Source organism: Felis catus, chromosome A1 (genome assembly GCF_018350175.1).
Source record: "Felis catus isolate Fca126 chromosome A1, F.catus_Fca126_mat1.0, whole genome shotgun sequence".
Taxonomy (NCBI): Eukaryota; Metazoa; Chordata; class Mammalia; order Carnivora; family Felidae; genus Felis; species Felis catus.
Genome location: NC_058368.1, coordinates 164,015,334 through 164,030,956, shown reverse-complemented (window position 1 = coordinate 164,030,956; position 15,623 = coordinate 164,015,334). Strand labels below are relative to the sequence as shown.

Sequence of the window (15,623 nt, the reverse complement as noted above, 5' to 3'; positions counted from 1 at the left end):
TCAGCATTAACAACTACTCTATAAAATAATCCCTCACTTGTCACAGATGTTCTTGGGGGCCACTCCCTATGGGGATCTGGCACACCAAAAACTCTAGACATTTTTTTGCAACAATCAGAAAGTATGAACCATGCCTTACTGCATCATGCTTTCACATGTCAGTAGTTAGTGTCACACTTTGATAAACTAAGACAGACGTAGCTTAGTAGACTGCTTCCCAGTCATCACCCATACATTCTATATCCTCCCCCAAACTTTTCCACCCCACACAGACACACCAAATGTATTTGTTTTACGTAAGAAAAAAAAAGTGACTCAGTGGATATAAAGGCAGAATAGCTTACTGGCAAAGTATGCACTTTGGGGTCAGATAGCTCTGAGATCACACACTGGTTCTGCCTTTCTACCCCAGAACAAATTCTTTGAATTTGGGAATTTTTTTCTTTTGCTCACACTGCTATATTGCCAGCACCTAGACCAGGTCTTGGCACATGATTGGCACTTAGTGATCATTTGCTAAGTGAATATATCAGTTTGGCAGCATCAAACATTAACAGTCACACCTCTCTTCCATACATAAAAACACTTGACATCCACAGACCAGTGATGCCAAAGTTGCTATGCAATTTAGACCCCCTTATAAAGAGAGAACATGTGGGAAAATATATAGCCCTGTGTCACCAACAAAATTGAATGCAAATGGTAGTCACAAATTTCTATACACTGTAAAATATCCAAATTAAAAAAGGAAGAACTATGCAATAAATTATGCAATCTGGTTTTCAGAATAACCTTGCCAAATTTGCTAAAACTAAAACAACAAGGGTTATATTTTTCTTCACCAAAAACCTTCTCACTTGGAGAGAATAATGAACAAATTGAAACTAATTAAAGTATTTATCTAGTCATGGACATGCAGAGAGGTGACAAGACTGTTGGGCTTGGAGTCAGATGGACCTAAATTTTAATCCAGCTCTGGCACTTATTAGTTGTATGAATGACCTTGGAAAAGTTTTACCTGCAAAAAAAAAAGACAATTATATATCCCATGTGGTTTTTACAAGGAATAAAAAAGATAATGTGTTAAACTTTTAGTACACAAGCTAGCACAGATCAAGTTCTTAACAAATGTTAGATCTTGCTATTTGAGTGCCTTGTAAATATTATGTTGGAATTTTCACTTATTTCAATTTTTAAAAATATTTTTAGAGAAAATTCAGCAGCATCCACACTTGCGAGAGTTTCTGAATCTGTTGATATGAAAAAAAATCAAAAGCTTATTTCACTCATGGGGTCAAACTTGCATATGAGATCATCATCCAATCTTTATCTATTATGTTGAGTAAAATTATTTTCCCAAAGTGATCCACCTTTAATCCAGTCATAAAGAGCTAGCTGTTCCCAATTTTAATTGACAAATCTAATTACTGTGATGAGTTTATTTATAGTCACTATTCAATATCTATTGATAGTTTCTTGACCTTGAAGAATATCATCCAATTAACATGGCAATATGTGTTAATGGGTTTTTTAAATTACTTCACACTGGATAAAAGGTAAAAAGAAAAAGGAAAATTCATTTTCAGAAAGGAATCACAATTTATGAAAATGTGAGATATATATATATATATAGATATAGATATATATAGATATATATATATATCACAGAATATGCAACACTAAGGGTTTCCATTGCATGCATTTGATATTATAGTAGGGGAGAAGTGACTTTATTGATTGGTGGTACATGGGCATTCTTTCAGGGACTCAGTCCTTAAATTCAGGCAACAAAATGTCTACTCAGCTCCCAGGAGAGAGTTTGGGGTTTGTTTTGTTCTATTTAGAATTTGTTAAATGTTACTTCATTCCTTCAGAATATAAAGTTGGTAGGTGATTGATTAATAAAAATCACCAACAGCCTGAAATACTTGGGAGACAGGGAACCATTCTTAGAAAACTGAAGGGGAATGATCACAGTCATCCCAGTAGCTCCTAGAGAGGGAGTAGAAACCATTCAGTTGCTGCTATCTCCCCTGCCCAGTCTTTTCCCATTCTCCATATTTACTTCACGCTGTGTGTTGGGCACCATTTTAGTCACAGACTAGGAATCACAGACCATCAGACCTAGGAACTTTAGATATTATTCACCCAGTCCATCACTTACAGGAAAAATGCTGAGAAGGTGAGAGGTAAGGTGACTTATCCTTGGTCAAGTGATTCATACTTTTGTTCCCTTCTCTATCCCCTTCTATTATTCCATAAGCCTCTCCAAAGCAGGGACCTCTTATTAGGGTGTGACATGTACTGAAGCATGTACCTCCCATATTCATATGTTGAAGTCCTAACCTTAGGATGTGACTGCATATGGAGATAGAGACTGTAAGAGGTAATTAAGGTTAAATGAGGTTATAATGTTGGGGCTCTGATCCAATATGACTGGTATGCTTATAAACAGAGGAAGAGACACCAGGGATGAATGTCCGCAGAGGAAACACCATGAGAGGACACAGCAAGAAGACAGCTGTCTGCAAGCCAAGGAGAAAGGCCCAAGCACAAACCAAACCAGCCAACACTTTGATCTCCAATTTCTAACCTCCGGCATGGTGAGAAAATAAATTTCTGTTAAAACAACCTGTTTTAACACCTCTCAGACTAATAGAGGGAGGTTGTGTCCTAGCACCTGGGACAGTAACTATTAGGGCAGCACACATGTTCAAGTTACAAAGAAAGGAAGGGACAGACGAAGGAGAGAAGAAAGGAAGGGAGTCCCTTACAGATGGAAATGAGTGTCCACAGAATAAAACCTCAAAATATCTAGGCCCTTTCCACTGCAGCAAATGCTATGACACTTCCGAATTCTAAAACCTGGTTAGCACTTGCTTTTGTGTGTGCTTTGCATATACTTTCAACCTTTAACATTTATTTATTATGCATCTGCAAGACAGTAATTTTATTGTCCATGGGTCCCAAATGCACATGTTTGAAATCAGCAGTTATATCTGAAGAGAGAAAAATAGACTTACCACCTGTGAAATTCCTATTTTCCTTCAAGCAGTTTATTAAGAAAAATTTTATGTATCGAACAGAAGTAGCTCAGCCAGGCTACATCTTAAAAATTTACACAATTACTACAAATTATTTTGCTCCGATATCTAATCTTTTAAAGATAGGGATGGACAGGAGTGAGGGAGAGATTTAAATATTTGCTTTTGTTTGGAAGTGATATTTTCTTTTAAGACAGAATACGTAAGAGAGGAAATTGTGCCACTAGAGTTTAAAAAATACTCATTTTCTTGGCACAAGATAATTGAAATGGACGACTGCATTGAGAACTACCTCTAGTACAGTGAAGTGTAGCAAACTGATGCTCAGTGAGCCTCACTGTGCATGAAGATGTTGCAGTCAAATGCACTCAAGGACAGTTCTGAAATTGTTCTTTATTTTATTATTCTGAAAGATGCCAGGTAATAACCTATTCAAAACGATATTTTTTAAAAACTATTTTTTCCAACTGGAATACGGGTTGGAGGAGACTACACTTAGGGCTTGTAGATATAAGATGACAACAGAAGACCTTGCCAGGTAATTTGAAAAGCCAGACCTTGACTGGCTGGCAATCCCATGGAAAAGGTTACCTTTTGATTCTGTCTATAAGGCATCCAGGGTTCATCCCTTCTTCTCTATTGATTCTATGACCCTGTGGATGCCAGAAGTGCCTGCCTGAAGGAAAATAATATCTCTAATGCTATTACCTGAATGTTTTGGTACAATTATGGTCTAGCAATTAACTTACTGTGGCAGTTGTATCAAGATTACATCTTACCCTTAAATCCACTGAACAATTCAAAGGGGTAAAGATTGTATGTGTGTGTGCACATATTGTATGTTTGGGTATTTATGTTTATATCTGAGTACGTTGTCTATCTGTCTTAGAGACAGAGGGCAGAGAAAGGGGAGACATAATATGTCCTTTCATTGAAACAATTCTCAGATTTGTTTATGCCTTCCATTCACTGCAACCTCAGAAGCCACCAAAACCATCACAAATTACTCCAGTCAAAAACCGAGTAATGATTGTTTTGCTACTGAATCTATTTTTTATACAAATTACAATTTGATTTTTACCCATTTAACCTTCCTACCGTCCCTAACATACTTTGTTCTACCTATGACAATCCTACCCACTCTGTAAGGCCCAAGCAAATTCCTGTTTTATATTTAGTAATTTTCCTATACAAGTGAGCCTTGTGTTACAGCCTACATAGTTTACAACCTCAAATTCACAAACCTGACCAATAGCATACATGCATGAGTAACTGTAAATGCTGGGTATCTATGCACATTTCTCATTTTTCTCATACTTGATATAGACATCAGTACAAGATATAATTTTCCTCCTAACTCTAACACAAAAGAAACAAAATATTGACGCAGGAAGATAAATGGCTGCTGACATACATTTGTATGGGAAATAAAAGGGAGTGGTAAGGACTACAGCAAACTGAAGAGCAATGCCTCTTTTTTTTTTATGTTTATTTTTGAGAGAGAGAGAGAGACAGACTGTAAGCGGGGGAGGGGCAGAGAGAGAGGGAGAGAATACCAAGTTGGCTCCACAGTATCAGCACACAGCCAGCCTGACAAGGGGCACTCAACTGACTAAGCCACCCTGGAGCCCCAAGAGCAATGCCTCTTTTTTTTTTATTTTTTTAAATATTTATTTTTGAGAGAGAGTGTGGGCAGGAGAGGGACAGAGAGACGGGGAGACACAGAATCCAAAGCAGGCTCCAGACTCTGAGGTGTCAGCACAGAGCCCAATGTGGGGCTTGAACCCATGAAAAGTAAGATCATGACCTGACCCAAAGTGGGAGGCTTAACTAACTGAGCCATCCAGGCACCCCAAGGAATGTCTCTTTTAAACTGAACAGCAGCTACTCAGTTGCAGACCATGTTTCCTCATAAGAATGTGGGTAGAGGATATCCATACCATCTGAATTATCGGGAAAAGCCAGAATCTGAATATGTATGTAAAATCCCTCACTTTTTAAATACTGGAAATTAATTTAAAATTTTTAAAAATACACACAAACTTTTCAAAACAACATGCAGGCAAAACTGAGTGTGACCCAAACCCTTAAGGAACAGGTTTAGCCCAACCCACCATCTTGCCACCTCTGAAATATACATTCATTTAACGTGTACTGCCTTATGTCACCTCTTATTACTGTCTAAAACATGCACACATGCTCTCCAGCCAGACTGTCTGGGTTTGAATTATGTTCCACCATTCACTTTCTGTGTGGCCTTGGGCCACCACTCTGTGTCTCAGTTTCTTTGTAAAATGCAGATTAATAATAAGGTTGTTATGAAGATTAAAAAGAGGTCCTATTAGTATAGTATTTGGAACAGTTTAAGGCACAAGGTAATTAATCACTATACGGTAGTCACTATTAAATCTTACATAGTATTATGATTTGTTATATTTCTTCCATGCCTCTTCCATGCCTCTTCCCTGACTAAACTGTAAATGCCTCTAAAGGTATGTTTATACAATGTGACACTTAACATAGTTTCTTTTTAGAAACAGATCTCAGTACTTTTTATGCCCGAAATACAGTAGAAATGTTAAAAAGATATTTAAAGAAATTGACTGAAAATCAAGGTTAAGCCACTGCCTGTCCTTGCCTTTGTTCTATATATTTAAATCTACTATAAGGCCAGCACATTGCACCGGTCCATGTCAATTTGCTCTATGATCAGTCCTAATGAATGTTTTCCAAATCCCAGACGTGTAATTTCCTCTTTGATATATTCTATCCAGTTTGTAGTGCAACAGACAGGAACTATTCATGTCCTTTTCTTTTCTCCTTTTGAAAAGACTGGGAGAGAGTTAGGGTTAGATGGAACAGTAGGGACATGTAGGGCAGCCTTGTGTGGCTGGAGCCCCTGGGTCTTTCTCACCTGCCTTTACTTAAATTGACGAAGGTTACATCACAAAAACCTGACAGGGTGCTTGTAAAAATGGAGCCATTATTATCCTCATTCTTTTCTTCCACTATAATCCTTGTTCTCTTTGAAAATAAAGAGTAGGTTCTAGAAAGGGAGTGTTACAAAATGGAACCCCATATTTCACAGCATGAAATTCAGAATTCTGAGACAGATAACACAAATAGAGTTTTACACTATAGACTAGGATAATGACTGTACCAGAGAACTTTGGGACATAGGCTCTAAACATATAAAGTTAAAGGCATGTCTAAGCCCAATCTAAATTCCTCTCTTCCCCAAATTATATTTAAAATGCTGAACATAATCATGTGTCACTAAGCAATCAAAACCCTTTTCCTAAGTCTTAATGGGTTGAAAGTGGCAGCAGTGAGGTGGGGCCAGAGAAAGTAAACATACAAGGTAGTTTAAAATGTGCTGCTATTAATACCAAGGTTTTTCAGAGGAGATTTTTAAAGTTAAAAGAATACAGCCATGACCCCTGGGCCACCTTGTTGTGTAGGGCACGCTGGTTATATGTGGGTTTACATGGAGGGGGTGGTGGTGGGAGAGAATATGGAAAGGATGGAGTTAAGACAGAGCTAGAGGTTTTGGAAGAAGCCAAACAAATCATGGAAGTTTAATAAAGAATTAAATAAATCATGTAGAGGAATCTCTTTGAAAATTTAACTTAAGAAAGGGTTAAATTGGAAAGAAATTAACCATACCAGAATTTACAGTGCTTACTGTTTCCTTCAAATAAATATTCACTGATTGCCAACTCTGTTCCAGGCATCAGCCTGGATTTTGGAGAGAAACATGCAAGTGAGACACAGTATCCACTCTTGAGGAGCCACTGAATCTATTCCATGTATAGATGTGTGTTTGGAGTAGGCTTACCAAAAAAGAGAGAGAGAGAGTACATAAAGTAATAAAGAATGGTAGGAAAGGGAATGGTGGACAGAGTAGAAGGGGCTTCATGTGTGTTAAGCCTTTTTTTATTTATTTTTTATTTTTATTTTTAAATTTTTTATTAATGTTTATTTATTTTTGAGAGAGAGAGAGAGAGAGAGAGAGAGACAGAATGCGAGTGGATTAGAGGCAGAGAGAGAGGGAGACACAGAATCCGAAGCAGGCTCCAGGCTCTGAGCTATCAGCACAGAGCCCGAGCCAGGGCTTAAACTCACAAGCTGTGAGATCATGACCTGAGCCGAAGTCGGACACTCAACCGACTGAGCCACCCAGGTGCCTCTGTTTTTATTTTTTTTTAAGTTTATTTATTTATTTCATGGGAGAGAGAGAGCGTGCACAAGGGAGGGGCAGAGAGAGAGGGAGAGAAAGAGAATTCCAAGCAGGCTCTGCACTGTCAGCACAGAGCCCAGCATGGGGCTCCAACTCAGGAATCATGAGATCACGACCTGAGCCAAAATCAAGAGTCGTTGCTTAACTGACTTAAACACCCAGGTGCTCCCATGTGCATTAACTCTTGAACTGAGTGGATGAGGCTAGGCAGATGGCAACTGAAGGGCTTCACTTCATAAAATTAATCACTTGAAATGCTTATTTTGGGGGCGCCCGGGTGGCTTGGTCGGTTAAGCGTCCGACTTCGGCTCAGGTCATGATCTCGCAGTCTGTGAGTTCAAGCCCCGCGTCAGGCTCTGTGCTGACAGCTCAGAGTCTGGAGCCTGTTTCAGATTCTATGTCTCCCTCTCTCTCTCTGCCCCTCCCCTGTTCATGCTCTGTCTCTCTCTGTCTCAAAAATAAATAAACGTTAAAAAAATTTTTTTTAAAGAAATGCTTATTTTGCTCCCCTTTCACAAACTCCAAAGCCCATGCCTGTTAAGTTATGGGGAAAATCATTTATGCTCTTGCATTTTGCCTAGTATGCTGTGGCAATTATACACTTCATATCCTAATAATCACCCTTAGTTTTAAGGAAACCATGGATAGTACTTTGCAAAACGTGTCCAATAGAAATACTACCTAGCTCTGTAATAAACTCCATAGACCTCAAACCCAGAAAAAAAAAAACAACAAACAAACACAGAAGAATTGGGCTAAAAATGATTCAGAGACTATAGATTGTAACCTGAAAATAAATAAATAAATAAATAAATAAATAAATAAATAAATAAATAAATAAATAAATAAGACCAATCCTGGCTCATTTAAATAGGAACACATTTATGAAAAGAATATTAGGTAGGTCTCAGATCCATTGGAAAAGTTGGGGAAACAGATGCATAGACAGCCAAGAATATGCCCAGATGAGGCCACTGACCTGGTCAGAACCCCACGATTACCATCTCAAAATCCTGCACTTTGCAGCTTGCACTGTCATCATTGCAAGCCCTCAACAGTATACACAGACACTGGCAGTCATGCCCTGGTACCATTAAGATTCAACCAAGCAAGGCCACTGCTACTGCTGACCAGACGGAACTCCTCAAAGTGCCCCCTATTCTAGGAGGATCACATCTGACTTGGAAGTGCCTAGGTCACATGTCCTTGTCCTAGCTGCAAGGGAGGCGAAGAAAGCATCCAATATGTTCACTTTCTATAATGGGAAGCAAGTTTGCCCCTTCCAAGACTCATAAAGAAAAGACCATTCTCACACTTAGGAATAGGGTTCAAATGCTGGCCTACCAAGTGGAATCGCTGAAGGGTTGTTTCCTCTAGCAGAAAGAATACAGAATTTGAAGTTTGCCAAATCTCAACTTGATTATATCCTCTGCCTTTTATTAGATATGTAGACAACTCTGAGACTCATTTTCCACATCAGTAAAACTGGGAAAACAATGTATGCACTTCTGATTTATGGGGAGAAAACACACACACACATATACATAATTTGGAACTCATTAGCCTAGATTTTTATCTCTTGGCATCTTTTATAATAGGAGAGAGATTTCATTTGCCATGAAAAATTTATGTCTTGTTTTCCCTAATTAAAGAGAATGAATAAAAACAACTTTTAAAACTAATTTATAAAAGATTCAGATCCACTCAAGAATCATGTAGGGATGTGAAATGGAATGGTTTTTATGCCAATTACCTTGCATTAGGAGTTTCCAAAGAAACTAAAATTTTGTCAACAAAAGGTAAATAAATAAAAATTTTTAAAAGCCTAGTAGTAGGAAAGAAGGGGTATCCATGGACAGATGATAGGAGAGAATTTGTAGAGCACTTGTACTCCTCCTTTCTCTTCTCTCCTTTGTGGGAGTACATAGATATCTCATAGGCAGCTGATTTTACAGCTAGCTGTTTGCTAAGCACCAGGACCTGCAAACAGTTGGGAATAGGGCAAAGATTACTCTCTTGAATTTCTGCCTAAGCTGAAGCTCCATGGTGGGGGCTCTGAGGCTTTCTGAGGGCTCAGAGCATGCTGTAAAAATAATGTCAGGCAAGGATAGGTGGTCACCTGAGGAACTCAAAGACCATCTGTTTAGGAGTTTTGAGGAAAAAGAGGTGGCAGCATCCCCATAAGATTCTTCAAGTTAGGGGGCTGCAGACAGAATGCCCCCTAGTCACCAATGCCTAGTTCAAGTGTCATACCAAGGAACCAGAACTTAGGGACCAGCTGCATCAAATCTTATCAAGCAGCCAGTGTTAGAGGGAGAAGAGGCAATGGCCAATCAGAGAGGTGACCCAAAGTCCTCACATAGATCATTCATGTCCCTCACGTGTCAGTCAGTCCTTACCTAGACCCTAGGCATTAGCAAATACAGGTGAAACGGAACGCAGGGCCCTACCCCTCCACTGAAAGTAGACATTGACCACAGTGAGTAGTGAATGTGACCTGAAGAAAATTATCTGAATGTACTGAGATACTTCTACTGTAAATATCAAGGTTCTCTACTCCCCAGTCTTACCAGTGGGTAGTGGAACAGAAAATTAATGCTGGCAAAACATAGAAAAAAAATGAGTAACTCACGTGTCAGTCAGTCCTTACCTAGACCCTAGGCATTACCAAATACAGGTGAAACGGAATGCAGGGCCCTACCCCTCCACTGAAAGTAGACATTGACCACAGTGAGTAGTGAATGTGACCTGAAGAAAATTATCTGAATGTACTGAGATACTTCTACTGTAAATATCAAGGTTCTCTACTCCCCAGTCTTACCAGTGGGTAGTGGAACAGAAAATTAATGCTGGCAAAACATAGAAAAAAAATGAGTAACACATATCTGTATGTTGCTGAGTTGAGGCTGTTGAATGCACTGCTTTTATAATTATTTCATAGTTGTGTGTGAAGGATGCTAGGAGGAAAGAAGATGTATGGAGGGAACAGAAAACAAAACTGAAGCTAGTCAGCCATCCCTGAAATGAGTAAATCTCATCTAACAGAATAGATTTTACCTGGTACCTGAGCACCTTCCAATTCCAATTTTTAAAAATCTAAGAAAATGTTTTTGTGGGTCCTAAGTAAACCTACCGTTCAATGCTTTTCCTAGAAAAAAAAATGTCTTTTACCTAAACCTTTATCTACTTCAGCAGAACCCTCATAACATTTAAGCTTAACTCTTGTTGATTTTTTAGCTAAGAGCTACTCAAATCTTGACTGGCAGTGTTGTTTATCCCAATGAACTTCTAATAATAATCATTAACTTCAATAAACTTTAATAATAGCAATAATTTCCAGTATTAAATGTGACTTTCCTCCGAGAAATTCAAAACAACTTCACATTCACTGTTATTTGTTCACAGGCGTCCCTGTGAGGAATGAAAAAGAATGGGAAGTACATTGATTGAGCTATAGAAAAAGATCCAGTGAGGTTAAGTATTAGACCAAGGTCATAGAGCTAGTCTGCAGCAGACCAATGATAGATATCGCTAAAGGTAACTATATAAACTAGAGGTGAGCTAAACCCAGATATAACAGATTTGATTAAGGCCTACATCTCTGAAGCAGAGAGACTCGACGTCCTCACCAGAGTCATGAAGACTTTGCCCTGGGTAGACCTCAATCTCTCTAAAGGAGCCTTAAATCAGCCCCTCAGCCCCTGAGTCATTTTACTTTCTTCCAGTTGTTTGGGTTGTGGTATTTTCCTAGTCTGCATCAAACTAGATGTTTTGGCCAATAAAATGGACAATTTTGCTACCCAGCCTCTGACTGTAAGTACTTGTCTAACAATGAAGTATTTCTTCAATCGGAGGAAATTATTTTTTATCACATTTGAAGATCACCAAGTTCCCAGAACATGTGATCATTGTAAAATTACTGCTAATACTGTTTTAACAGGGAGGGGACAAAGCATAAGAGACTCATAAATATGGAGAACAAACAGAGGGTTACTGGAGGGGGTGGGGGAGGGGGGATGGGCTAAATGGGTAAGGGGCATTAAGGAATCTACTCCTGAAATCATTGTTGCACTATATGCTAACTAATTTGGATGTAAATTTAAAAATAAAATTAAATTAAAAACAAAGTATGTCTAACAACAACAACAAAAAAAGATATTATCCAATTAGCTGACGTACACTGATTTTTGCCTTTTCTATTTGCCACAATCTCTAGGCACACTGGTCACTTCAGATACTTGCTTCAGGCTATCATTGTTGTTTCTTGGGACCGCTACCAAGGTCTCCTTCAACATGTCTTCGTGTCCAGTTCTTGCCTGTTTTTTATCAAAATCTACACTCTCAACTCAATTATTGTGCCACGTGCCTCATTTTTATTTCTGTAATTCAATATGGAAAATTTTGGCCAAGACCTACATTTTCTAAAAAATGTACATTATTTGAATACAAATTTTAGCAACAATTTGAGTATGTTGGCAAATCACTGGAATGGAGTTTTCTCCCTACAATGGGCTCTAAAACAGAAAATATACCTTAACAAAATCTTTTTAAATCCTTGCCACATAGTCCATGAGTTTCTTCCGTAAAAAGTGAAGGAGCTCCCGAGATTTCCTAAGGTTTATAAAAGCCCCTCTCTACAAACATCTGTCTTCCCTCCCTGGTGGCATCAGCGTTGGGGAAAGAGGAAGAACTGAAGTCCATGAAGACCCCGCTTTCTTCTAATGACATAAAAGTAGGTGCCAGCAAAGAAGCTATATGCCACGTTTATGTGTTGTGGTAATTGGGAATTTCATTGTCTGCAGTGAGGTTATTAACCAAGTCATTTTTGGCAATGGTAAGCAGCCAAGAGGCAGTCACATTCTAGCTTACCTACGGGGAGCTGACTTTATCTTCTTACATATTATTCCCTACAAAATTTCCTCTATTTTTCTTCCGAACTATATATAGGTATATAGAGGGAAAGAAGTATTTAAGGAAAAGAGTAGAGTTTCATGTTCTGGTTCCGGTTTATCCTTCACTCACCAATAATAAGTTTCCTTTTCAGCACAATGGAGGCAATAATACCCTCTCTCCCTCTCTCTCTCTCTCTCTCTCTCTCTCTCTCTCTCTCTCTCAGAGAGCTATAAGAATAAAAGAAAATAATGCAAAAGTGCTTGGTAAACCATAAAGAACCACTCAAACAATTCACACATATAGCAATGATTTTTTTTTCAAAGCACTCTAAGAGTACATTTACTCTCTTTTCTCAAGGAGTGAGCAGCACTTTTCAAACCCTAATAAATGTCAAGGTTATGAAGGTACAATACCATTTGTAAAGTTCAGCTTCAAGGTAAACAGGGCAGCTTATTAGCATCCACAAGAACTGCAAGTTAATTTTAACCTAATAAATATCCTGAAAATACCCATAAGAAGACAGTCCATCATGCCACGGAAACTTATCCTTTAAATTAACATCATACCCAACCAGTTTCTTGCACATGCTGCTAGTTTTCTCTTTTTGCAAACTTTTATGATGCCACTATCTTCAGCAACAGACTCTATTTGGTATACAAGTGACCTTTGAAGTCAGCCAGCCTAGTTTCAAATTCTTCCTCCCACATATTAGTTCTGTGATTTGGGGCAACGTATATAACCTCTCTATCCTTCAATTTCTTTAACTGTAAGATAAAGAAAAGGATAATGCCTTCTTCATAAGAACATTATGCAGATTAAATGAAATAATAAGCATGAAACACTTAGCTTAATATTTGATATATAGTAACATGACACAAATTTTAGCTATTAATATCATTAATAATGATGAAAATAATTGCTAAAAATTACTATACATTATTAGGGCATATTTGTGAATTAGGAATCTTCACAATCACTTTAATATTGAATGACCTAATATATAAGCCTCAGCTGTGCCGGAAGGGAGCAAGTTGTTTCAGCACAGAGAAACATACACAGGACAATTTTTCATCACCAGTTTGCTTTGGATAGGCATAAGTTGCTTACAATCATTTTTTAATGTGTGTTTTATTCCCTTTCCGTTGTCAAGTATAATTGTCCAGGGGCAGAATTCTCAGAAACTTAAAGTAGGATTCTGAGGTGTTGTATGCAAACAAGAAAGTTATAAAATAGATAAAGTATAGGAGAGCCAGGAGGTGGAAACATGTTAACAGTTGTATATGACTCGTCACACAAAGTTTTTGACCACAATGCCTGCATTCTATGTTGCAAGGGACAACAGCCAGTAGGTGGACAACAGAAGGTATCCATTTGTCATGATCCACAGAGTGCAAGTTATGTAGAAGCATGGTAGCCCTTCCTCCCGGCAACACTCAGTCACACACACACACACACACACACACACACACACACACACACATCAGGCAGAGATAATAAATAATCAGTATGTTTGGAGATTAACATTCTGCCCCTTCTTCAGAAGACAAAAGGGAGCCAAAATTGTTTCCTAAATGTCTAGGTCTAGAAAAAGTATTCATTTGCTAAATAATGTGTGCCCTTAGGGAAAAAAAATAATGTTGTATACTCACCATTGAAATAACCACAGGAAAGTTTGTAGCCGACATACTTCAGCAAACTTCTCTCAGCTCCTGAAAAATTATTTCTTCTTTTAATTTGGAAACTTTCCACATGCTGCCCCTCTATCTACAATGCGTGCCCATCCCCATCCAACTCCCATTTCACTGGATTAACTTCTCTTCATCCTTGACTTTGCAGCTTAAATGTCACTACTACTGGCAAAACTCAGACTCCCCATGTCTAGATGTAGTTCCCTTGCTAAGTACTTCACCTATGCCTTATACTTCCCCTATGATGCTCATTTTCACACTGCACCTTACTTACCCACTTACTTGTCTATATACCCCTGTAGACAGTACGTACAATGAAGGCAGGAGTCATATCCATAAGCAGTATGGACATTGCATCCTAAACACTTAACACAATACCTGACACTTTGTAGGTTCCTCTTTAATATTTGTAAAAAAAAAATTTTTTTAATGTCCTCAAATTTCCAAACTGCAACTAAATATAGCCATTATGTGCTTTGTCAATAATGTCACTGTTTTCTTTTTCAAACAAATATATAATAGGCCATGTCTTATAGTATGGTCTTCATTGAGGTTTTATATTTTTCAATGCCCTAAAAGTAAGTGATCAGACTTAGCTTTGTTTTTCCCTTTGCCAGGGAGGTAGACTCTAATGACTTCCAAGAGCATCTCAGACATCTTTTCCATTCTCAGATAGAAAAGGAGCCACTTACTCTGGGTTTTAATTAAAAAAAATGCATCCTATAAAAAAAAGGTTGAGTGGACTGAGAGGCAGACAAAAGTCCTGGCTCTGGTCTGTCTCAGTCAAGACCTGGCTCCTGGTCTTAGCAACCAACATGAACCAAAAGCTGCTTAACTTCTCCAGTTGCCTCATATGCAGAGTGATAAGACTGGGTCAGTTTCAAAGAGGGAAACATTTGAATGCCATTAAAACAGAAAGAATACTGTTCTTCATGAACAGTATCCATGGTTGTTGGGATCTATTTAAAAATATGACAACTGGGCCACAAAAATGTACTAAAGAGGCAGGAAGTATCTGGCAGTATCTCAGGCCTAACAGGATGTGAAGGAAGGTTCACTTTGGACCTCACCACAGCAATACACAGACAATACACAGAGATCCCAATAATCGGCTCTGTCTACAGGGATGCTCACAGCCTTGGATGCTCATTCTTATTCCTAGCTCATCTGATGCTATCTAAACTCTCTTCCATTCACATGGGTCAAGTGTTAAGACTGTGTTTGGTCTGTCCAATTTAATCTAGGTTTAACAGATGAAAGTTTGGATTTTATAAACCCCACTGGTTAATTTTAGCTAGCTCTATTATTCCTGAATGGGATGCAATAGCTGCTTCCGGTCTCTCAAGTTCTCTTGCACCAATTACTTCTTTCACAGCAAAAAGCTAAATCCTGCATGAAACTAGTAGATGTCAGCCCATAATGTTATTATGCCAAGATTTTTTCCCCACTTCTGTGAGTTATCATAAACCAAAGCAAAAAAGATAATAAAAAGCAAATCTTTCTTGATGAGTGCTTTGGACTGGCTTTTCTAGCTACCATCACCACTGATCTTTTCCTGCTCAGTGATATTCCATGATTTGAGTGATAAATGTGAGGATTCTCATGTGAAGATGGGAGCAGTGAAGTGAGTGACGAGTCAAAAATGGAGTATCTGGCCTTCTCCTCAGAGAGCCATCAGCTCTTAGATCCCAGAGCAATTTACTTATTTGCAGGCAGTTGTGGAAGGACTGACACTACAGGAAGTTAGGAGGTGTGATT

The 15,623-nt window shown here is 38.4% G+C and overlaps 1 long non-coding RNA gene across 1 annotated transcript in view; it reads right to left on the bottom strand.

The window, feature by feature from the left end:
• Window positions 1-15,623, bottom strand: part of LOC123379269 — a 137,648-nt gene that overhangs the window by 31,503 nt on the left and 90,522 nt on the right. Inside the window, exon 3 of the long non-coding RNA XR_006583530.1 lies at window positions 13,827-13,886. This is a non-coding gene — a long non-coding RNA (uncharacterized LOC123379269). The remainder of the gene's footprint in view (window positions 1-13,826; window positions 13,887-15,623) is intronic.